General features: G+C 34.7%; 1 long non-coding RNA gene across 2 annotated transcripts in view; it reads left to right on the top strand.

The window, feature by feature from the left end:
• Positions 1-4,862: 4,862 nt before the first annotated feature.
• Positions 4,863-9,608, top strand: part of LOC136031287 (uncharacterized) — a 76,083-nt gene continuing 71,337 nt past the window's right edge. The window contains exon 1 of one of the 2 annotated variants that reach the window (XR_010618480.1): positions 4,863-4,949. This is a non-coding gene — a long non-coding RNA (uncharacterized LOC136031287). Of the gene's footprint in view, positions 5,032-9,608 lie in introns of both variants that reach the window. The other variant, XR_010618479.1, reaches the window with a different exon arrangement.

Genomic DNA, 9,608 nt, shown 5'->3' with positions numbered 1-9,608 from the left:
GTAACTTTAATCAATTTGATCACCACTAGGACACTACTACTCTCAACTCCCCCGTCTCAGCATCAATAATAAAGGCATAGACTGAATGCATGCGTAGGAAATGCCAACATTTATCCACATTTTTCGTTGCAAAAATTGGGTCAGACAATTTGATCCCCACCCAAAGAAAATTCTTCCCATAACTTTTCTCCCCCCCCCCTAAAAATTCACCCAAAAATCCCTGATTTTCTGACTATGTCTTGAGGCATAGTTTCCCAAACTATGGGTCACATCCCACTAGTGAATCGCAAGCGAATATTGAGTAACAGCCACGATCATTAATATCTGTAATGCCCAGATTCCTCAGAGGCGAGTAGTGGAACTAATTTGTTCTAACTGAAATAGAAAAAAAAATATCAGTCTTACCAGTATGAATGAAAGACTATCAAGATAAGAAACACGACTTAAAATATTTGTTATTACTTACTACTTACATAACTGTACCAGCAAGTTTTTTTACAAAGTTATTTCAGTGGGAAGAATATATTTGTTCCGATTTTCCTTCTAGAGTTTCAGCATCAACTTCATTTTTAGTTACTTTTATCGCATTGCGTTTTGTATGTTCATTATATTTCTGTACTTAGTCTTAATGTAAACAGCCGAGAATCCGGCTTCACATAGGTATGAGCTACTAGTTAGGGATAGCTCAGAATGGGTAGCTGTGATACATAACTTCTTCTATATACAGAAATTCGTTAGCTTCCAGGAGAAACGTGCTGATACGGTTAGTAGAATTGGATAGTAAAGTCAAAATTTACTTGGAAGAAAAAACTGAATATATTAAATATATAATATATACTGGATGATGAAATTCATTCTCAAGCTCACTTATTTGGCGGATATTTTTTACCAAATGAAATGAACTCAGTTTTTGTTTGCATGGTTCTTACGGATGAGATATTTTTGGAGATGACCTGGTGTGCAAAAAGTTCCAAAGCTGCCAGTATAATTCCAAAAGCTACCGACACTTTAGCAGCACAACTTTGCCCTAATCAAATCCCAAAAATAAATAAAGAATTACTGCTACATTGTAATGTGGCTGTTTTAGTCTACTAATCTTTCACATTCCAGCTTTCCCATTACCTGCTTTAACTGTAAGTACACCTTCATAGCTACCAACCCTCTTAAGATTCTTTCAACTGAAGAATAAACAATTTGAGAATATATGGCTATGTGTTTGAGATTTGGACAAATATTCACTTTCAGTTGAAGAGAAGTGGAGTAATAAAAACTTGTCCACAAGGCAAAAGGATATCAACGGCTTAAAAGTAAGTTTTCACATAGCGACATTGAAACTCAATGAGCTTTTAGTTTGACAAGTTTTAAAAAGCAGCAGCATGAGAGCTCACTCGCAAAGCGGGATAGTACGTTACTTCTCTAAATGTTTGCTTAAGTCATTCTAATGTACTAATTGAATTTGATACCAATCTTTATGATTACCAATATCTTTGTCTTGAAGTATTAAAAATCAGCATTGCATAATAGTTTTTATGAGAATATACGACATAATGGTATTCAAAAAGCAACTAGAAAACTGGGCTTTTCGGAGCTAATCTGGTCTACTACTCCACTAATGTGATGAAATTTAGTTTTTGAGCACGATCGGTTGTGCATAAGAAATGCCACTTCTTCCGTGAACCGAAGTGAACGTCCAAGGCCGCTTCAATGAATGGCTTACATGTTTCATTAATAGGGGGACTGTGTCCCTTGATAACTAACTCATTATGAAGAGCATCAGAACTAACACTAAGGCCACGAGCACGTCTGTCCACAATACTGCCCATACTCTAAACAACAGATTCACATACGACAACACATACAGCAGAATAAGAGGTGAAGAAATTCGGGAAAGCCAGTGCTGGCTGCTCAAAAAATAAGTAAAACTTTTGTTGTACACTATGAGAGGTATGCTTAGGATAGCGCTTGCGCTAGAAACACAATCTAACCACGTTTTGTGCTGGTCGAGAACTGTACTTCGTGACAAATTTTGAAAACCCTCTGAATTTGCAAAATCAATCAAGTGTAAGTTGATCAGATTTTCCGATCGTCAATTCAACTGAGCTGGTGGGTTAATAATTGCTCAAGCATTAGAAGTTTTGGAGATAGACCAACTTGGTAAAAAAAAATTTAATGCCCTAATTTGATCTATTCCATAAAATTTCATTCACTTAATCAACAACTTTACAGTTGAACCACTCAATCAAGCATGGACGCCCCCTAAAAATATCCTAGGGGGAGGGCCCCAGAAGAGTAATGGTGAGGGGAGGAGGAGGAGGGGGATCCATTTGAAGATAAAGGGTTATATGTAAAATAAAATTCCCGAGCAATAAAGAAAAGTACTTAATTTTTACATACCAAATGAAGCAAAATTAAACAAATTTTAAAAAGAAGAAGATTCCTGGTAAAAAGATCAATTCCTTTAATCGGCACTTATTTATTATACCACCAACACTCAAGAAATAAAGTTTGGTTAATCCTAATGAAAAACACCAAAATATAATGAAAATATAATACTTTAGAAACAAATTTGAGCTATATATTTGTACATTGGGGGGGGGGTAGTCTGAACTAAACAACCCCCCCCCCACACACACACACACCCATAATGTGCAAATATATAGCCCATGTTATATAATTCCAATGTATTCTGTCTCCTGTCGCTTGTTTTCGACTGAGCGTAAGCCAACTGTTTCTCAATGTAGACAGATAAAACTGGTTTGTTCTCGAGTTTTGCACTGCGTAAACTTGAGGGTTGGCTGTAAATACATAAGTAACCTTTAATCTATCACATATTCGATTATTATGTATTTAAGATTAATATATTGTGTCCAAAACCTAGAGTAAATGAAAATAAGACTCAAACCAATTTGCAGAAAGTAAGAGTAAAAGGTATCATCTTAAAGGGTCCATTTAATCTCTTAGTAAAACAATGGTAATATTTTGAAAGAGCATAAAAAAGTCCTTAGTGGCGTGTTCGTCTAACTTATAGCTCGACAATGAAAATATCTCCAAATTTATCACGATACCCCCTACTGCATAGGTACCATGCTTTCCCTTTCCCATTTCAGAATAGTTTTTCAATCTAACTCCCTTATATTTTCAGACCTTTGAAAATTAAATAGAATAGCATCAAAATCACACTGAATGTAAAATGTGTTCAAATGAAATTCTTTAATCCGAGTCACAAGATAATCATTGATGAAAGGGTATAGTCTTATAAACAGTATGCCTTTACTAGCATAAGAAGAAAAGTCATTAATTCAATTATCTATGTCTGGTTTTTTATGTTAGTAAATTATTGAGGCAAAAACTTTGGAAAGTAGTCAAAAATTGTCAAGTTCAGTGAAAGTGATAGTTACTAGAGGTGTATTGTCAGTAGTGATTAATCACTAGGGGTGGCAACCCTGAACGAAAGGAGATTTTTGGGGAACCGATGTTTTTGAGAAGACAGATTTTTGGGGACATCCCCGAACATTCAGGGGTAGTGGAAGCACTGGTATTTTCAGACAAAATTTACCAACAAATTTTTACTAGGCCATGAAAAATGCCAAGTAGTATTGCTACTATACTACCCCACTTATTGGATGGTCCTCCCCCCCCTCAATATGCAAATATATAGCCAAATTTTATAAGTCCAATGTATTCTATCACCTGTCACTTGTCTTTGTTTGCTATGCTATGAAACCGGTTTTGTGAGATCTGACCTAAGCGTAATTCTTGAGTGTGTTTCGTTTAGTTAGCAAGTACCAAATTTAAAAACTCGCTACTTGATTATAATTCCTTATTGTTTAAGTTATAAAATACAGAGGCATTGATTCATAATGACCCACTTAAAAAACAATTTACAAATCTTTTGAAAATTGCCATGTTTACTTTAAGTCGTTAGCATCACTCTTGTTTAAAATCTTGCACCTGTAAACTGAACCAACTGGGACAAAATCAATATCCAGAAAAGCGCATGGGAAATGTATAATTTGGGTTGTATACTTGAGTGTTAGGGATGGGGGAGTCAGGTAGGGAAAATTTCCAAAGCTGCTGTCAGCCAATAGCATAATTCGACAGACTTCCAAAAGCTGCCGACACTTCAGCAGCATAACTTGTGTTCTGACAGCCTTTCTTTGAGCAAAAATTATTTTTATATATAAAATTAGTATTTTCAGATAAAATCTGCCAACAAATTTGAAAACTGTCAAGTAATATTTCTACGTCGCTAACTCACTTTTTGCAAGGCGGGAGATCACTATAAAATTCATGTGCTTATGAAAAAGCTTATGCTGTAGAAAAATTACATTGATAATGGCAAGTATGATTGTTTTGAAACACTTGAAACTTTTACTATTGCAAATCAAATGTAGCCTGAGATGAACATATTGTCTGTAATTTCCAGTCATTTCTCGCTTAAAAATAATTTTGACGGACTATTTTGAGGAAGAGATGAAAAAGTTTAGCTGGATTTGTAACCCGTGTCAAGACGACTTTTCAACTAGGCAACTAGTATGTAAAGGTCTGAAAAAATGCTTAAAATCTGGTTGGACCTTGATTATGTCAAAATTAGAAATTGGTGGTTCATAAACTTTTGCCCAATTTAAAGCTGGTGCTTGCCCAATTCTGCCAAACTAATATTGGATATAATTTACATTGCAAACTAATTGTAATATTGGGAATTTTGTGGCCCCCACTATTGATTGACGATGTTCAAGAGGTGATGTTGGCACTTTTTGTCTCTCTACTCCTCCCCCCCCCCCCGGGAATAACCTATTGTTGTAAAGGTTTTGGATATAGGACAGAGTTGATAATGCGCTATCTATTATTTCAAATGCAGTCACGAGAAACTTAACTACATAGATTACTGCCGAAGTTATAATTGTGTTTGGCCACCCATTAGAATTGAAATATGCTGAAATTCTCAGGTATTCTAGCCTATAGGTTTTAAAAGGTTTCATGTACTCTTCAGAAGTGAGGGAATGTAAAACCTACTGGCTCCAAAAAAAGGTATGGTTCTGACTGTAAAAAATTCCCATGAATTGGGCTTACTGTTAACTAGAATTTAAGGTTGAATTCTAGACCTAGTTTAGTACAGAAATCACATACTAAAAAAGTGCTTTGATAGAATTTTACTGACTTTTAGTACTCTGAATAATTGCTACCATTCCAATAGCTCATCTTTGCTATGACTTGAGTGTCTTATGTTTGTGTTAAAAACTCAGTGCCAGTTAAGGCTAAAAGAAATTTGCTGTTCTATTCCCCATTCAAAACTCCCTCTTATTGTAATAGATACTGCTCTCACAAATTATGTCCTAGCATCTTCCCCCTAATGGTTCCAGATACAGCCCTATGGTTGCCCTAATGCTCCCAGCACCCAGAGACTGCCTAATCTTGGAAAAAGCATTGTGATTGAAAATGTAATTATTGGTAAAATTCCTGACAAGCTACTTTTTAATATCTTGGAAAGCGGTAAGGCCAGGAAAATGAAACTTTCAGAGGTAGACCTACAGACTAAAGTATGTTGTGGGAAGGTAAGGCCTACCTACCTCCACTTCTTCTCCTTCTAAAGGTTACGGACATTTGATGGTCTTTAAAAATCTTTTTTTTATAAACATAAAACCTTGCAAAATAGATCTTCTGTTTAAATGAAGTACAAAAAAGGTATTTTTGGCTTCACAACTTTGTTTAATGATCTAATACATTTCTTAAACTCAGAAAAACCCATTGATATGGCTTAAAGTTTTACTCAATGATTATTAATTGCTTTTTCAGAAATGAAACCAGAGAAAAATAAATTAAAAAGTAAGGTAGGCTATAATGTTGTTGTGTATATATCCTAATAGGTAGGCTTTAGACTTGTTAAGTAGCCTATATAAATTTCTAAGATATAGAAATCAGAAAAGGGGTGACATGGTAGCTTGAAAGTACCATGCTGGAGTATGATTTTGGTCATGGATTCATTGCTGAATAGGTAAAATTCTAGTCCATTGACTTCTTGCTATCTTGGAAAGTTGTTGGGCTAAAAGTTGAAACTTTCAGGGATGTGTCTACAGGCTAAAGTATATCCTGGGAAGTTATTTTGAGGTCCCTAACTACACCCCTTCCCCCTCCTCTATATAATGCAGCTTTTTGTGCATTACAGCTTATATTTTGGTCAAATTTGATCCTATATTACTATTAAAAGTGTAAATCCTTGCTTACCTTAGAAAAATTCAACTTTTCACTGTTTTTAAGCTACTATATTCCTTAATTAGTTCACCAGGATTGAAAAACAATTATTACCTTTTATGGTATAGTTCAAAATGGAATGTAGGCATTTAAATACACCCCCTGTTTGAAACTCTTATCTTTAAATTGCTTTTCACAGAGGAAATACAGGTAAGACATTGAACTTTTAAGGGGATTCTCACTCAAAATTATGATTGTTGCTACAATTGGGTAAGGCTTATGTTATATATGTGTCAATAACATCTATTTTGTAAATCATAACAGCATAGAGAAAGTCAATTGCTGCAAGAAGGCCCAATAATGATTCTTAGAAACCCGAAGAGAGGCAAAACAGAAATTTAGTGGGAAAAATAAGCACAAGTCCTAAATACATGATTGACATAACTGTAACAGATACACTCTCTTTGGAGGGGGGGGGGGGTTAATTCGAAAAAATACAAAGATGTATTTGTAACTTACAAATGTAACATTTCTATATTGGTAAAACGCCAACAATTGGGAGAAGGGATTGTTGAAACACAAATATTCAATCAACAAAGTAATAGTTTGCACCAAAGGCCTGAGAATTTTGATTCTGCCTTGGCCCAACATGTGCACAATAACCTTCACCACTTCATTTTGTTTGAAAACACTTGCATTATTCAGAGGTCCTTGTCAAAATATTTGCTTGATTTTTGTCTTCATATTTTGCTACTGGCTGACAAAATTCTCATTTTCTCAACTATTTGATTTTTTTCATTAATTATATATTTTTCTTTCCTGGTTTCTCACAAAACATTGAGCTTTAAATATTATAGGAAATCTGTTGAAGCTTGTCTTAAGTTTAATATGGTTCTTTGTGTTCCTTTGTAAAACTTCTTTTCTTGGTAGCTGTGTTGTAATTAATGTTTATTAAGGGCTTATTTTTGGTTTATTTTGATAGTTTTAAATATATATTTATAAAACTGTGGTATAAATTAAATTAAAAAAAACACGTGTTTTTAACTGAAAGTAAGGAGCAACATTAAAACTTAAAATGAACAGAAATTACTCTGTATATGAAAGGGCCTTTTCCTCCTCAACACCCCGCTCTTTACGCTAAAGTTTTTTACTGTTTTAAAAAGTAAAGTTAAATCTTCCAAGATTTCCGGTTTCCCCATCCAACTCCCCTCAATGTCACTGGATCTGGTTGGGATTTAAAATAAGAGCTCTGAAGCACAAGATCCTTCTAAATATCAAACTTCATTAAGATCTGATCACCCATTCATAAGTTACAAATACATCTTTCTAGTTTTTTCAAATTACCCCCCCCCCCCCCAAACTCCCCCAAAGAGAGCGTATCCGTTACGGTTATGTCAATCACGCATTTAGGACTTGTGCTTATTTTTCCCACTAAATTTCTGTTTTGCCTCTCTTCAGGTTTCTAAGAATCATTATTGGGCTGTCTTGAAGAAATTGACTTTCTCTATGCCATTATGATTTACAAAATAGATGTTATTGACACACATATAACATAAGCCTTACCCAATTGTAGCAACAAATCATAATTTTGAGTGAGAATCCCCTTAAAAGTTCAATGTCTTATCTGTATTACCCCTGTGAAAAGCCATTTAAAGATAAGACTTCAAACAGGGGGTGCATTTAAAGGGGGTGCCTACATTCCATTTTGAACTATACCATAAAAGGTAATAATTGTTTTTCAATGCTTGTGAACTAATTATGGAATATAGTAGCTTAAAAAACAGTGAAAAGTTGAATTTTTCTAAGGTAAGCAAGGATTTACACTTTTAATAGTAATATAGGATCAAATTTGACCAAAATATAAGCTGTAATGCACAAAAAGCTGCATTATATAGAGGAGGCGGAAGGGATATAGTTAGGCGCCTCAAAATAACTTCCCAGGATATACTTTAGCCTGTAGACACATCCTTGAAAGTTTCAACTCTCTAGCCCAACAACTTTCCAAGATAGCAAGAAGTCAATGGATTAGAATTTTACCACTGAATATTTTATATTCCTAACCTTACCAATTTCCAAGATGGCAAAAAGTAGCTTGTCTAGAATTTTATACCAAATGTATCTTTTGTAAATGTGGTCTGCAGGTTCCCAGTATTTAGTATAATGTAGTTTCAGATTATTGGATTGGATGATGTTTAGGATTATGCTAGATAAGACTGGCTAGCTGCAATCTGGGAAAACTTTTTTTTTTTAACATAAAACCATCAAAAGCTACCCTTACATCCTAGCCTATTTAACTACAATTATTCTGCTTTGCAGCACTTGTCTTAAACCAAATGTATTCATTATAGAGAGGTTGTCAGTGGTTTAGATGTGTCTTCCTTATTTTAAACTCCATGTCCCCCATGGTTAGGCAGTACTTTCCAAGTTTAGGTTCAAGCTTAAAGTATACCTTTAAGGTTAACCTTTTGAAACTTTGAAAAAAAAATTGTTTCCTTTGATTTGGTTTGAGTCCACTTTTCTGTGACTATAACCTTCGAAAACATAATCCCAATAATTCTAATAGAAATTTAAGCCATTGGATTTTTTTTTCAAATTTTAAGATATATTTTTCTAAATTCTATAAACCCTGTAAATCAGGAATAAGCAAATATATCAGTTTCAAGACAATTTCCTTGGGCCTCATTTTATTATTGGTCTCTCTCTTGAAGTTTCAGTTTTATGATGCAAAGTTTTTCCAAGTTCATCTAGTGCCCAAATTCATCTGTTCATTTAGTGAGAGGGGAATAGGTGGGTGTAGGTGCATCAATGGCTTTCCCAGGTTTGATTGAGAATTTTATTCATCTAGCTCTATTACTTTCAAAGATAACAAATAACCCATATTTAAGAATTTCACCTGCTGATTCAATATATTGGTTATCCCTGCCTGAAGAAACAGTTTATATTTCTTACAGTACAATATCACATAACTACCTCCTTTGAATATCCCACCCCTATTCTTTTAAAGTTTGAACTGTTTTCTGTTGAGGATATTGTTGCATATATGTTGCCTTTATGCCTGTAAGTTTAGAAAATAGCATCTTTAGGGGTGGCTAGCCCCCACCACTGGAATGTAACATTTGTTCAGTTGATGTCTTGCTAGTTCTAAAATTTCTCAGTGCCAAGGCTAAGTTAAGGTTCCTAAGTTAAGTAAAGTTAAGGTTCCTCAGTGCCAAGGCTAAGTTTATAAAGTATTTTCCCATGAGGGGGTGAGGGGTAGCTTAAAGGGATCTGCAAGATACTTGGTCAAACACTGCCCTTCTCTGATTTCATTTTATCAGCAGTTCTTTCCAAAGAAGTAGGGTCTGAAGTAGTAGAGAATTGAGTACCTTGGGACATGTTCAGCTTCAAGATGTATATCTCAGGTATTTGTGACTTAA

The sequence above is a fragment of the Artemia franciscana genome, chromosome 9 (genome assembly GCF_032884065.1).
Source record: "Artemia franciscana chromosome 9, ASM3288406v1, whole genome shotgun sequence".
Classification (NCBI taxonomy): domain Eukaryota; kingdom Metazoa; phylum Arthropoda; class Branchiopoda; order Anostraca; family Artemiidae; genus Artemia; species Artemia franciscana.
Note: the sequence above shows the minus strand (reverse complement) of the source record. Positions and strands in the feature narration are given on the sequence as shown.